The 16,593-nt window shown below is 34.9% G+C and overlaps 1 protein-coding gene across 1 annotated transcript in view; it reads right to left on the bottom strand.

Moving 5' to 3' along the window:
- The window catches only part of LOC127711552 (monocarboxylate transporter 12-like), a 157,591-nt gene extending 145,747 nt beyond the window's left edge, over positions 1 to 11,844 (bottom strand). The window contains exon 1 of the mRNA XM_052217639.1: positions 11,759 to 11,844. The gene's annotated coding sequence lies outside the window, so the exon portion shown is untranslated. The remainder of the gene's footprint in view (positions 1 to 11,758) is intronic.
- Between the last annotated feature and the right edge of the window lie 4,749 nt (positions 11,845 to 16,593).

Genomic DNA, 16,593 nt, shown 5'->3' with positions numbered 1-16,593 from the left:
TGTAAAAGTAAACCATTATAGGTCAAAGTACGGCCTTCAACTCGGAGCCTTGGCTTACAACGAACAGCAAGCTATAAAGGGCCCCAAAAATGACTAGTGTAAAACCACTAAAACAGGAAAACCAACGGTATAATCTATAAAAAAAAAAACGAGAAACGAGAAACACTTATGAACCACATCAATAAACGAAAACCACTGAAAAACAGGTTCCTGACTTAGGACAGGTGCAAACAAATGCAGCGGGTTTAAACGTTTTAACAGGCGCAAACCTTCACCCTAGCCTGAAACAATAGAGTAACAGCACAACATAGAAAGACACACTATAAAATATCAATTGAAATGGCTTAACTCAATCAAAAGACATATTAACAAAGACAAGTAAACATACACTGAACGAATAAATTTGATCTATGACACAATGTAAATACAAAATTAATAAAAAAGGGGGTGAGATGTAAAACAATATCAGAAAGACAACCATAACATTGGACAAAATGCCACCAAATTAAATAACGTACACAGGTAAATAAAAATAATTATGTTGTAAGGTATACATGGAGTACGGAAATACTTTTACAAAATAAATAATTTTGTTGTTCATATTTTTTTTATTTTTTTTAAGTTTAATTTTTTCTTGGTTAGTTACATTGTACTTATTTTCTTAAAATTGAATTACTATTGTTTTTAATTTGATTTGTACTATTTGTTCACATGGCAAAATGTTGTTTTTTTTTTTTTGTTGTTCAAATAAAGGTATTTTGCAAGAAGGTGAAAAAAGACATAAAACTGGAGTTTTTTTTATACTTTCTTATGAATTTATTTCAAACTCTCAGTTTTTCGTATTACCCAAATAACCAGGAATCTGTTCTACATAAACCTTTTGTATTTTTTATTAGATGAGCGTTATAACTGGTTCACTTTGTTAGTGCTGTATGCGAAGAAGGATGTATAAAATGTATTAACACAAACAAACCAACTCCGCTGTAAGACTACCGTTCACTTGCCTTCCAGTCGTTATTTCTTGTTTTGTTTGTTTGTGTGACAGTTTTGTCTCAGTCTAAGTGTGTCATATATTTCACTTGTTTTGTATTTTTCTTGACATCACATTAAATCACGTAATAAATGTTGTTACAGCGGTGTATTTCAAGTGACAAAGTGTTAATTATAACTTTGAATATAAAACTAAAAATATAATGCATAAAAATACAATGCATACTTCGAAAAAAAGAACAAACAGATTTGTAAAAATATTATAAGAAAGACAATAAAACAAGCTGACACGAGGTAAAACATCTATCATTCTAAGAATAGATTATCAGTTTTCTTTTCCAATGCAACATCCAATAAGAATAATAAGAGTAAGCAAGAAAATATGTTTAAATGAATGTTGTCATGTTACATATAGATTCTACCACTGCATCAAGTGTGAATTGTGTGATACGATATTTCTCCACTCGAGACAATTAGATTTTCAAATTTAAACATTTAAAATTTAACTACAGTAAGAATTAAGAGTTCCAAGTGGTGAAGTTGAAATCATCCTTTCGTAAACGGACGCCATCACGAGTTGGTTGACAGTTACGGAATATCCGTTTCACAGATGATAGCGGATATGTTCCTAATGTCGTAACTACAATCCGGTCCCCTTTTCCCGAATGTGACCTACCGAATTAAACTTATTATCGGGTTTGTACTTAGATGAGCAACACGACGGGTGCCACATGTGGAGCAGGATCTGCTTACCCTTCCGGAGCACCTGAGATAACCCCCAGTATTTGGTGGGGTTCGTGTTGCTCAGTCTTTAGTTTTCTATGTTGTGTTTTGTGAACTATTGTTTGTCTGTTTGTCTTTTTCTTTTTTAGCCATGGCGTTGTCAGTTTATTTTCGACTTATGAGTTTGAATGTCCCTTTGGTATCTTTCGCCCCTCTTCTAGAGCAATAGTTGTATGCCTGAACTTATTGACATGCATATTTAAAACATCCTTACCTGCTATTACAAAGGATTCCGCGTAGCTTCCTCCATTGTCAATTATAAATCCTGGAAAAAGAATGGGTAGTTATAACGTATTGTCGAATCAGCTGAGTAATCAACTTAATTCATAGAAATGAATGTAAAGGAACAATGATCAGTTCTTTGACAGTTAACGTCAATTTTATTCAAAACTTAGACCATGTACGATTTAGATCTCTAGAATTATTTTAGTTGTTTGTTTCGTTTGATTGATGTCTCTTTACCGTCATATCACATCCCCTGTTTTATTCATAATAAAAAAAAAAAAAAAAAAAAAAAAAAAAAAAGGAGAAGATGTGGTACTATTGCCTATTAGAAAACTCTCCACAAGATAAGTGTATCTGAAACTACTAATCTACATTTTTATCATTGGTTTGGTTTTGCCTGACTGTTAGTGCCGAGCGTACCATCTGCGTTATTCAGTTCTGATGTGTTTTAATGATACATTTCTATTGTTTATCATCGGGATCTGAAACGGTTGTATTTAACTTCTTTAGGCAAGTTGATACAGGACGAATTTTGCTCTACTAGTATTTGGACACTACTGGCTACGCAACTTCAAACCGTTTTTATATCTTTTGACTTTCCAAACCTATGACTCAAGCGTACCCGATGAAGGTCATACAAGAAATGCATGTCGGGCACATGGAGATCGCTCACATTACTATTGTTGCTGGTGTACTATGAGATACTTGGAATACCATCTAGCGAATAGTCTACAGAGGCGGATTTAAGGGGGCAGGGTGCCCGCCCCTCCCCCTTTTGTGGGAAAAATTTGGTTGATTATATAGGGAATAACTGAAGCATGACTGGAGCGGGCCCCCTCTTAGGCAGTCAGTGCCCCCCCTCCCCTTAAAAAAATTTCTGGATCCGCCACTGGTCAATGTTTCAGTTTTTGTGTGATTTAAGGATACATATGGTGTCCAAAAAAATCAGATTATAAATAACAGGAAACAGTAGTGAACCGGTATTCCGTTTTGAAGAAGAACATCGAGAGAATAACCTACAAATGGAATGAGAAAAAAAACATCAGCAGGGTATGCGTCTCAATCAATGTACGCATGAATCGCTTTACTTATGCTGTCCCAGGTAAAAAAAAATCATGTAAGGGAATGTGTCACATGGTAAAATTTTGTAGAAACCTATTCCTAGATTGTGTTAGAAACTAACAACAGAAAGTTTTGAAGAACAGATAATAAACTGATTGAAAACAAAAAATGTCCATTCACACTGTTCAATTTCAAGGGAAATTATATCCCGTCGATTCAAAGGCGATTGAATGACATATAACTGACTTGATGCAGACATTTACATTCCATCGATTGATTGTTTGTTAGTTCCAACCGTCCAGTGGCCAATATGCATGTATGTTCACGGCGAAAACAAATTAACAATAAATACAATAAGTAGTTTCAGCAAGGTATTGGTCTATTGGGGTGAAGGGCAGCAAACTTTGACTACAACATTCAAATTAGGGCATGTTGGAAAGACACCTACCGACCTATCAAAGAACTGTAGCAAGGGTTATTCAACGTGCAGAGAGATTGGCAAGAGACATCGGTTTTAACTTCACCAATTCTACCGGACGGGGCTGCGTATGTGTACATTCTGCACAGACAAACGGACGTCCAGTTTTTGGAAGTTTTTTTTAAGTCCAGGTATCCATTTTTTATATCACATTCAACCGTTGGGTTCATTAAAATTTCAAACTAAATATGCATCTTGTCAGAGGATGACGGCTAACAGATTCTTAAAGTGACTTTGTATTTATTCAACGCGTAATGGCAAATGAACATACACTTTTGAACCTGGACGTAGCATGGAATACTCTTGCATATGTGTTTTATTAAAGGTCTCACACAGACCGTACATGCCGAATGTAACATCGTATTCATCCCTCATTGCCAATCTGATGACCCCACAAAAACTGTAAAGGCTAATTTTGTATCTGCAGGAACAATGGTATACTTTCATACAGGATATGATCGACGCGCATTGTATTTCTGCCTATTTTTAAGCCTCGTACCAATGAAATGCATTAAAGTCAAATTAAGATTATTTCATATATACATGTACTCGACTCATCTAACGTTCTTTAGCATGAGTTGTGTAAGGGCTATTGAATGTGCAGAAATTCTTGAAACATATTTGTACTATAGTAGCATGTAGTCATCGCCGCAAATATGGAAACTAGAGGAATTATAGCCTAGGAGAGTTTTTTTGTTTTGTTAGGAAGCGTACGGTACAGAGAGTCTTGAGCATATTGGTAACGTAGTTATCGTCGAAAATAGAAAATTATAGCTTGTGCATGGAGACTGAAGACGAACAAACTACTTACCTGCTAATGGTGGTCCTATTAAAGTTCCTACTCCTATATATGCCATTACATAACCTGTGCCTTGTGCGACGTGATTAGGACCAGTCAATCGTAAAACAATAGTGTTAATGACTACGTAACAACTCCCAGAATTGGCTCCTAACAGTATAGAATAGAATATTTTCGCGTAATGTAATTTTATAAATAAAGGCAGTAAAATAGTAGCACCACCAAGAATGGAATATGTTCCAAAGTAAACTATATCTTCGCTAACATCATCACTGTTTGTTGCCATTCCTAATAACACTCTGCCAACACAGCTAGAAATACCTGCTATAGATAGATACCAAGACACTTCTATTTCCGTAGAACTATTTTCCATTGCGTATGTTGGAAAATGTAAATAAACAAGGAAAATTCCTACATTTAGAAAAACTCCAGATATACATACACAAAGCAATGGTATGTTTTTGACAACCGTTAAATCACATTCACAACACTTTTTATCCAAAGTTCGTTTTTTAGTTCTTGCAATTCTGCTCGAAACTTCCAATCTTGAAGGACGCAGCACTGCTCCAACTACGCATGCGTTAAATGATAGCCCACCAAACAAAAGGAAGAATCCATTATATCCATATTCGTGATGTATCATCTGGTAAATGGGCTCAATACAAATGGACCAATTCCACATCCTGCCACAGCGATTCCGGTTGCTATGTTACGCTGTTTTTCAAAGTTAAAAGCTAAGACAATATATCCAGTTGAATACATCAGACCTACTCCAAGACCTACGAATGATATATCTAATAGTATATACATATAAGCACTAAATATTTCATATATAAAAAGTCATTTCACAATTATATATCATATTTGTTCTTCGTTTATTGTTGTGTGCCGTTAGTTTTCTCGTTTCAATAGTTTTACATTTGTAAAGGCTCTTACGGTGACCTCCTACAGTTGCTAACTTCTACGTCATTTTGTTTCTGTTGGAGAGTTGTCTCATTGGCAATCATAACACATCTTGTTATTATACTGTTAGCGCTCAACCCACGCTTAACCTGGGAAAGTGTTAAGTTCAGCAAATAAAAAATAACTGATATCAAATACCTGCTAAAACACCGAAAAATAGAAATGCCAGTATTATATGTTGCACAAATGCTGTGATTACCACTGATAACGTCAACAGGAGAGATCCCATTATCATTGTAACTCGACAACCCCATCTTCCGATGCAAAAACTTGCCAAAGGCCCTGTAATGGAACAGAAAAGGATAAATATATATCTATATATATATATCTTTGATCACTAGCAGAATTATTATATCAACTAAAGATTACTGAACAGGGACGGATCTTCAATGTGATCCACGTTTATCATTAAACAACTGTACCAGATGGATCAAACCCAAAAGAATATGTTCGGATATAGGATTTTAAAAGGGGGGGGGGGGAGCTGACAAGCCAACGTTTGGAGTGATACTTGTAAAATGTTTATGCATTCATCATATAAAAAGCTTCATAACGGGGACCCAGGTCCCCTGCCCCCCATAAATCTGCCTCTGAATAATACATATTTGACACAATGTGGTAATATTTGACCTTTTACGAAATGAACACCATACAATTTTTGTTTTCCATCAATGAACTGTGACTCAAAAGAATAGATATTATGCGTATGAAAAGTACAGGTGGTATATTCAGGGGCCAGAACATCCCTTTTCTTTATGAATCTGGCCTTTTCTGTCGATGCTTCTTACTACATGTAAGAAAGCAGATTTTGTATATGCCTTGCTCTAGTAAAATAAATGTTATTCCTCCGAAGTTATCACGAGAAAATGTTTATGATTTAAATCATATATTTATTATCAATAAAAAAAAATGGCTTATCATGTACTTTTCTTGCCTGTTTCTGTTACAAATAATCGAGTTTTTTCTCTTCTTTTATTGTTTGAAATTTTTTTGTTAACGTTTACATAAAAATAAATACGGCTTGGTTTTTTTTTCTTAAATACCTGAAATATCTTTCTTAATGTATACTATCTATATATATATATGGGTTTTGCTTATACAATAAACGACAATAGAAAGATCAATATGTAGGCCTCTTTACCGACTATTTAAATATAACCTATTATCAATATGAATGATCTTTACTATTGCATTAAGTTAGTATTTAAGCACAAAGAATTCACAATTTGTATGTATCAAAAAGAAATTCATTTGCGTTTAAAGTTACCCTATTTATTGACCGTTTAAACTTAAATCGTATTTTCTTAATTCGACATACATGAAAACGTATTAGATATTCCAGAAAGCCAAAGTATATATACATTATCTTCTCTGGGTAAATCCCCCAGACATAACCACATTGAAGTAATAGACTGCCATGAGCATGACTCAGGACATGTACATTGTAGATAAAAAAAAAAAGATTCCAATTCCTTGGCCGTTGTTATGGTTCCAGTAAAAAATCAATATCCTTTGAAACACGGAATCAAAGGCCTAAATAACGAAGGCGGGAAAGAGATTGTATATATCCCGTGCTGTTTGGTTTTACCTTTAACATGTATCTATTGAACCAAGAATTTCCTACTGACTAACGATCACAAAGAAACTTTATATTTTCCTACAATGTTCGAACGCTTAAACGTGCAATATTTACTTCACAGTCGTTGAATGTATTTTTTAATGAAATCGACATGGCTCGAACACGGAAAGTGATGAGGACTCCAATGTCAACTGAGACGTTAAAAGTGATTTATATGTTACTGTTCGCTCACAAAAGAGCAGGATACCAGTAGGCAATATATCTATATATATATATATATGTATACAGTACGACCATTTCGCTTCGGTTTGTCTGTACACCTACATTGCATATTAGACTGGTTGAATTGATTGCAGGATAAATCAAACATTTAAGACTAAAAACAGCGAATTACAACTTCTCATTTATTCCATAGGTGCCACTGTTTTTAATTTCCTTAAAATAAACAAATCTCCTGAGAGAGTATTCCTCCATTATCTGTCAAATACAGCGAACTCTACTTAACCATACTGGTAGTCTCGTGGTAGCGTGTTCGAGTGGTGGAGGTCGTGGGTTCGAGCCCTTAAAATTATGTATAAGCTGTTTCTACGCTTAGCACGTGGCAGCAAATAATGGTGGACTCGGAGTCAGAATGGTGTGTCCGGTTGGTGAAATGTTAACTTGTGAACTGTTAACTTGTGAACTAGCACGTAAAGCTCAACATGTCGGTCTAGTACAGAACAGGGTTTATAATCATATTGCATTGACATGGTCTCGTGGTGGTACGCATGTTATATTTGCCACTGGACGTTAAAGACCAATTTGTCATCATCATTTTAGATTAAATATAAATGATTAAATATTAACGATATTTATTCCGGTTTCAATTAGGTTCATTGAGTTTTAATGTAGTTTATAAATTTTATAAGTATAGAAATATGTTGCTTATAGAATTTATAGAATTTAAGAAATAGCCACAACAATGAAAGCTTACCCAATAAACCATGAATATGAGATCAAAGTAAACTAAATCTTCCAGAAAGATATGTTGTAACACATTACAATCATTATATGCACCAAATAAAATTGAATTAGTATTGCCTTAGGTGTCTGAAAAACCAATTTAAACCACAAAAACTCGTTTTGACCCACGAACTATGAAAATGAAGTCAAAAGCAGTTGAAACTTTCCAATCAGAATTTTTTACCTAAGGCTTTCAACCATTGTAGACCCCATATATAGTTGAACAATTGCTGAAAGTATCTGATAAAAAGACCAAATCATGAACATCAACATTAACCAATAAACCATGAAAATAAGGTCAATGTCAGAAGAAACCTGCCAGAAGGACATGCACATCTGACAATCATTCAATACACCAAGTATAGTTCACCTATCGATTATAGTATCTAAGATACGAACTTACCACGAAATTTTGACCTTGTTCACTCATCCATAAAATGAGGTCTAGGTCGATCTTACCCGATCATGTAGATATTGCAGGGTCCAATGTAACAAATATGGTTATCTTAATACTCAAAATGTGAGCGAAATTCACGAGACAAAAATATACAGTTTTTAGCAGTCGATTAATCATTAAAATTTTAAATGAGGTCAAGCAAACATTTCATTTGACAGACGGATCTTCAACCTTCTGAAAAATAAAGCTTTAAACAAATACGTAATGCCGCAGAGTTAGCATCATTTTGTCTCTCATTATGTGTCTTCAATCGCAGGCGAGACAACAATGTTTATACATATAGTTATATAGGCTCCGTGTTGAAGACCGTACTTTGACCTATAATGGTTTACTTTTATAAATTTTGACTTGGATGGAGAGTTGTCTCATTGGCACTCATACCACATCTTCTTATATCTACATGTTAAACAAAATATCGAAAAACCTATTACGTATATAACTTTTCGACTATTGGTATGTAAGTGGTCTCCAAGAGATCAAATTACCTGTCAAACTAAGGAGGCACAGAAAAACAGCACTTATCCATGACGTTAAAGTAATATCCTCTCGGAATTTTTCTAAAAATATGATATGAAAGAGTCCAATAGCATATAGAGAGAACCCCACTATACAATGCTCTACGAATGAAGCCACAAGGATAATCCAAGCCCACCCTTTGTCAGGTTTGGTCAGTGACATTATTTTCATGTATTCTAGTTAAAGTTAAATTGCAATTAAATTATGTTGAATGGCGATACGACACTTTTGTCCATGCATCGATAGAACGATCCTATTAGTACAACAGAAAGTAAATATTAGGTTTAAAATCCGTATTAAAATGTACAGGTTCGATAATTATTAAATATAGATATTAATACATTTGATTTATTTTATAATTGATAGAATAAAACGTACATAGAGATTTTAGAATGTTATGTTTTAATAAAGTAAAACAGGAAAGACGAAGCATTAACATCCGTATAAAACTACTAGATATAAAACTCCCAACATTTAATATGCAAATGAAAGTTAAAACTGTTACGGTTTTAATACTTTTGACTTATTGTGAACCGTTTACATCAGCACTTACAGTACCACTAAAACGTTTTGTTTCCTATAAGATATAAAAAACAATCTTGCAGAATATTGGTCAGAATTCTTCTAGTCTACTGTGACTGTATAATTTCATCTATAACGTACATCTGATACATTTCAAGAACATGTTTCATTTTTTATTGCCGATAATCTTGAATATGAAATCAAAGTTTTTTTATTAGAAATCTGAAATTATTTTTAATTTTTAGAAATTAAGGCAAATACAATACGCCCCTCATACGAGCGATAAGCAGATTTGAAGGATCGTGTTTTATTCAGGTTAGGGTGTTGAATAAAGACGCCTAGGTCTTCTCTTTACCGAAACCAACAAAACGGGTATTACATTACATAAAACTTGAATACGTCAGGCTTCAACCAGTACTATTAAGAAAATAAAAACTTCCCGATTCGACCAGGTACTTGTCTCTGAATTTGTGCATTTTGTTTTTATCTTTATACTTTTATAGTGTTACATAAAGGTAGATGATAATAAAATTTATTATACCTCAGTATGTTTTTTCTATATAAAAAAGAATGAAATATTTATGCTATTTCATTCCACAGACTATTTGCCAGTCAATAGTTTCAAAGACTATTACCCCGGTCAATAGTTTTATAAACATATTTCCCGTACTTTTTCATACTAATTTTTCATTGGACAACAATGACGTCATCGACTATTCTGCTTGGATTTGTGCGCTTGGCAACGTTAAACTCTGAAATATCGTAAAAGTTATAATCTGTATGTATCTGTCGTAATTTCAAACTAATATATTACTTACCAGAAGCAAATGCATGAATAAGAAAATCTACGCGACATATTTTAAGAACTAAAACATGTAATGTATGGTGTTGGTCTGTCGTCGTCTTCATAATCTGGGATTGCTTTGGTGTACGGTAAAATATTTTAGCTAATGTTTATCATATGCACGGCAATTTTTACACAAGGATTCCTGGTCTTGATTACAGTATATAGATTATTGACAAATACCACACAGGGAAAAAAACCTGATAGTTCATCTTGTACGTGTCTATGTGACCATTTTTTTTTCAAGTGGTGTATGTAGTCTTTTTCGAAAGTTGTTTTGTTCGGTATAATAAAACACTTAATGACTGGTTATGAGGGTAATAGCAAGTTTGTTGTCCCTTTGAAACTAAATATTGCCCTCGGCTTCACCTCGAGCAATAGTTGGTATCTCAGGGACAACAAACTTGCTATTACCCTCATACCCAGTCAATAGGTGTATAATATTCAGAGACAAGTGCTTGTGGATTTGACTGTGAAGTTGACTATTTCCCTAGCTTGTATATTTGAGGAGTATAGATATATATTGAAAGGGAGCTCGAGGAATCCAATTAGCCAGTTGAATGGTACTAATGATATCTTAATTACACTAATTATTTTGTCTAATCAATTTCGAAATATATATTTTGTCTTGCTGAAAGACTGGAGCCAGGATTTCATTAAATTTAATGTCATTTACAATACAACAATCATTATATCACGATGATAGTATCTAATCAATGTAAATCACACACAACTTAAACTACGGACGCCATCGCGAGTTGGTTGACCGTTATGGAATTTCGGTTTCAGAGATGATCGCCGGGTGCCACATGTGGAGCAGGATTTGTTTACCCTTTCGGAGCACCTGAGATCATCCCGAATTTTTGGGGGTTTTTGTTGCTCAGTCTTTAGTTTTCTATGTTGTGTTTTGTGTACTGTGGTTTGTATATTCGTCTTTTTCTGTTTTAACCATGGCATTGTCCGTTTATGTTCGAATTGTGAGTTTGAATGTCCCTCTGGTATCTTTCGCCTCTCTTATGGTAAACAATAGATCCAAAAACAACGGTCATGACTGTTGTTAATATTTATATGCTTCCAAAAAATACAATTGTTTAATATCATATCAGGAATGCTCGTCATCAACGGAAACTCGCCGCCCAGATTTCTTTTTTTTTTGGAACCGGCGTCATGGAGAAATGAAAAAAACGCGACGTTTCGAGTTAATGATGCCGAACCTTATCATCAATATGGCAATATCAAAATTAATACGAAACGAAAGTTTTGACTGTACGAGTCTGCGGCTAGAATGACAACATAGATAATGGTTTCACATTACCATAACAAAACATCTGGTCACATGACATAGCAAATCAAACATCATTTGGCCACACAAATATGATCGATACTTTCGAAAAGTATCTTTCTTTTATACAAAGAAGTGCAGGAAATCATATTTAAAATCATAATTATGTTCATATGTAAAATAAAAGGGATATAAATACGAACACGCACACATATATACATTATATATTATTTTAAAAAATTGGGAATCTATATACCTGATAGTCCTTGTAAACTAAGAAACAATGCTCCAATCCATGATGTCAGATACACATTAGCATTGAATTTGTTCAGAAAAGCTATGTGGAAGAGTCCAATAGCATACATACTAAATCCGACGATACAATGCTCAGTAAAAGATGCAATCAATATTATCCACGCCCATCCTTGATCAGGTTCCGTAAATGTCATATTTTGTTCTAATTGGTAAGATCTGTATATAAATGTAATGTAAAGACTTTGGACATGTTGTGGTCTGCTAACTACATGTATATTTCATTTAAATCCAAATATTTAAACGGTCATATTACGAATATCAAGAAAACACATGACAATAGGCCTCGTTAATGTCAAACTTGTTTTCTAAAATTAATGCATGATCAATAGAACGACATAATACATAAATAAGTTTATAAATCCGTATTGGAATGTACAGGTACAATAATTATCAAAAATATACAATTGAATTACGTTTTAACTTATTATGAAATTGATCGAATAAAACGGGCATACATATTAATATACATGTATGTCATGTTTAATTTGAATAAAACAGAAAATACGAGACCAAAACCTCCGTATAAAACTGCTTGTTTTAAAGTATCCAACATTTAATGGTAAGCGGAAGAAGGGATCCCGTAGACCGCCCTACGTCACGATTCATGAATTATGCATATTCTATTTATAGGCTATTTATAAACGATTCTGAAAATACTAATGCTAAAAATAGAATATTCTCAACATGTAAAACTATCTAAAAAAAAAACGATGCAAAATCATTAACTTTCATGTAACACTCAGGTGAATTTGCTTTATTTATTTTTTTTATCACATGAAAAATAGGAAAATGTACTGCATTACAGTAGCATATATCATTGTGCCCTCTTTAAGCAAATACAGATTCCTTTTTAAAATACATGATATTTCATATATATATGACAAACAGTAGTGATGCCTTAATTATGTTGTAATGACCTGCAAATGTCCCATGCACGAGGTCCCATGGCTTTGCATATACTATGGAGTTAATAATATTTTTATTATCCGCTTAAAAGAGTACTTTGATGTAGGCAAATTGAAAAAAATGTAGCTTACACGTACTAAGGCACGAGAAATTTTCTTTACGGGAGTGTGGGGGGGTGGTGGGGGTCTGGTCTGCGTTTAAAGAAACGAATTAATCTGGCCTTCATTTTGACAATTAAAAAAATCGGGCCTAGTATACAGTTGCTCAAAGAAAAATTCTGAATTCATCTTCAATAAGCATGTATGATGTTGAATAATAAATTCTGGCTTTGGATTGATTGAAAAAAAAAATTGCTAGGTTTGCATTTGAATAAAAAATAATTCTGTCTCGATATAAAACATCTACTAAAGGACGTTCAAAGGATCCCCTGGGCCGTCTACAGGACCCCCTGTTGTCTGAACATTCTACTATAGGGCGTTCTATAGGAACCCTTGTTAATTGTTTATAATGACGCTACTATTAGGGCGTTCTACAGGATCCCTTGGGCGGTCTACATGATCCCCTGTTGTCTGAACATTATATATCTGCTATAGAACGTTCTATAGGATCCCTTGTTGTTTGTTTGTCATGTATATACTATAGGGCTTACTACAGGATCCCCTGTGCGGTCTACAAGATCCCCTGTTGTCTAAACATTATATATCTACTATAGGACGTTCTATAAGATCCCCTGTTGATTGTTTTTCATTTTTATACTATAGGGTCGTTCTACAGGATCCCATGTTGTTTGAAAATTATGCATCTAAGATAGGACCTTCTATAGGTTCCCCTGTTGTTTGTTTATCATGTATATAAGGCGTTCTATAGGATCCCTTGGGCGGTCTGTAGGATCCCCTGTTTTTTCAACATTATATATCTACTATATATATAGGATGTTCTATAGGATCCCCTGTTGTTTGTTTTTCATGTATATACTATAGGGCGTTCTACAGGGTCCCCTTTTGTTAAAAAATTATGCATCAGAGATAGGAAATTCTATAGGTTCCCCTGTTGTTTGTTTATCATGTATATACTATAGGGTTTTCTACAGGATCCCCTGGGCGGCCTACAGGATACCCTGTTGTTTGAACATTATATATCTACTATAGGATCCCCTGATGATTGTTTGAAAATTATGCATCAAAGATAGGACCTTCTATAGGTTCCCCTGTTGTTTGATTATCATGTATATAAGGCGTTCTATAGGACCCCCTGTTGATTTTTTCTTTGATGTTTATACTATGGGGCGTTCTACAGGATCATCTGGACGGTCTACAAAATCCCCTGTTGTTTGAAAATTATGCATCTAAGAAAGGACCTTCTATAGGTTCCCCTGTTGTTTGTTTATCATGTATATACTATAAGGCTTTCTATAGGATCCCTTGGTCAGTCTGCAGGATCCCCTGTTTTCTCAACATTATATATCTACTATAGGACGTTGTATAGGATCCCCTGTTTTTTGTTTTTCATGTATATACTATAGGGCGTTCTACAGGATCCCCTGGGCGGTCTACAGGATCCCCTTTTGTTAAAAAATTATGCATCAGAGATAGGAAATTCTATAGGTTCCCCTGTTGTTTGTTTATCATGTATATACTATAGGTTTTTCTACAGGATCCCCTGGGCGGCCTACAGGATACCCTGTTGTCTGAACAATATATATCTACTATAGGACGTTCTTTAGGATCCCCTGTTGTTTGTTTTTCATGTATATACTATAGAGCATTCTACATGATCCCCTGGGTTGTCTGAACATTACATATCTACTGTAGGACGTGTTATAGGATCGACTGTTGTTTGTTTGTCATGTATATACTACAAGGCGTTCTACAGGATCCCCTGTTGTTTAAAAATTATGCATCTGAGATATGACCTTCTATAGGTTCCACTGTTGTTTGTTCATCGTGTATATACTATAGGGCTTTAAGGATCCCTTGGGCGGGGTGCAGGATCCCCTGTTTTCTCAACATTATATATTTACTATAAGACGTTCTATAGGATCCCCTGTTGTTTGTTTTTCGTGTATATACTATAGGGCGTTCTACAGGATCCCCTTGGCGGTCTACAGGATCCCCTGTTGTCTTAACATTATATATCTACTATAGGACGTTCTATAAAACCCCCTGTTGATTGGTTTTGATGTTTATACTATAGGGCGTTCTACAGGATCCCCTGGACGGTCTACAAGATCCCCTGTTGTTTGAAAATTATGCATATAAGATAGGACCTTCTATAGGTTCCCCTGTTGTTTGTTTATCATGTATATACTATAAGGCTTTCTATAGGATCCCTTGGTCGGTCTGCTTGATCCCCTGTTTTCTCAACATTATATACCTACTATAGGACGTTGTATAGGATCCCCTGTTTTTTCAACATTATATATCTACTATATATATAGGATGTTCTATAGGATCCCCTGTTGTTTGTTTTTCATGTATATACTATAGGGCGTTCTACAGGATCCCCTGGGCGGTCTACAGGGTCCCCTTTTGTTAAAAAATTATGCATCAGAGATAGGAAATTCTATAGGTTCCCCTGTTGTTTGTTTATCATGTATATACTATAGGGTTTTCTACAGGATCCCCTGGGCGGCCTACAGGATACCCTGTTGTTTGAACATTATATATCTACTATAGGATCCCCTGATGATTGTTTGAAAATTATGCATCAAAGATAGGACCTTCTATAGGTTCCCCTGTTGTTTGATTATCATGTATATAAGGCGTTCTATAGGACCCCCTGTTGATTTTTTCTTTGATGTTTATACTATGGGGCGTTCTACAGGATCATCTGGACGGTCTACAAAATCCCCTGTTGTTTGAAAATTATGCATCTAAGAAAGGACCTTCTATAGGTTCCCCTGTTGTTTGTTTATCATGTATATACTATAAGGCTTTCTATAGGATCCCTTGGTCAGTCTGCAGGATCCCCTGTTTTCTCAACATTATATATCTACTATAGGACGTTGTATAGGATCCCCTGTTTTTTGTTTTTCATGTATATACTATAGGGCGTTCTACAGGATCCCCTGGGCGGTCTACAGGATCCCCTGTTGTCTGAACATTATATATCTACTATAGGACGTTCTATAGGATCTTCTGTTGTTTGTTTTTCATTTATATACTATAGTGCATTCTACAGGATCCCCTGGACGGTCTACAGGATCCCCTGTTGTTTAAAAATTATGCATCTGAGATCGGACCTTCAATAGGTTCTCCTGTTGTTTGTTTATCATGTATATACTATAGGGTTTTCAGGATCCCTTGGGCGGTCGACAGGATCCCCTGTTTTCTTAACATTATATATCTACTATAAGACGTTCTATAGGATCCCCTGTTGTTTGTTTTTCATGTATATACTATAGAGCATTCTACAGGATCCCCTGTTGTCTGATCATTACATATCTACTGTAGGACGTGTTATAGGATCGACTGTTGTTTGTTTTTCATGTATATACTACAAGGCGTTCTACAGGATCCCCTGTTGTTTAAAAATTATGCATCTGAGATATGACCTTCTATAGGTTCCACTGTTGTTTGTTCAGCGTGTATATACTATAGGGCTTTAAGGATCCCTTGGGCGGGGTGCAGGATCCCCTGTTTTCTCAACATTATATATTTACTATAAGACGTTCTATAGGATCCCCTGTTGTTTGTTTTTCGTGTATATACTATAGGGCGTTCTACAGGATCCCCTTGGCGGTCTACAGGATCCCCTGTTGTCTTAACATTATATATCTACTATAGGACGTTCTATAAAACCCCCTGTTGATTGGTTTTGATGTTTATACTATAGGGCGTTCTACAGGATCCCCTGGACGGTCTACAGGAT

Source organism: Mytilus californianus, unplaced genomic scaffold (assembly GCF_021869535.1).
Source record: "Mytilus californianus isolate M0D057914Y unplaced genomic scaffold, xbMytCali1.0.p SCAF_8, whole genome shotgun sequence".
In the NCBI taxonomy this organism is placed as follows: domain Eukaryota; kingdom Metazoa; phylum Mollusca; class Bivalvia; order Mytilida; family Mytilidae; genus Mytilus; species Mytilus californianus.
Note: the sequence above shows the minus strand (reverse complement) of the source record. Positions and strands in the feature narration are given on the sequence as shown.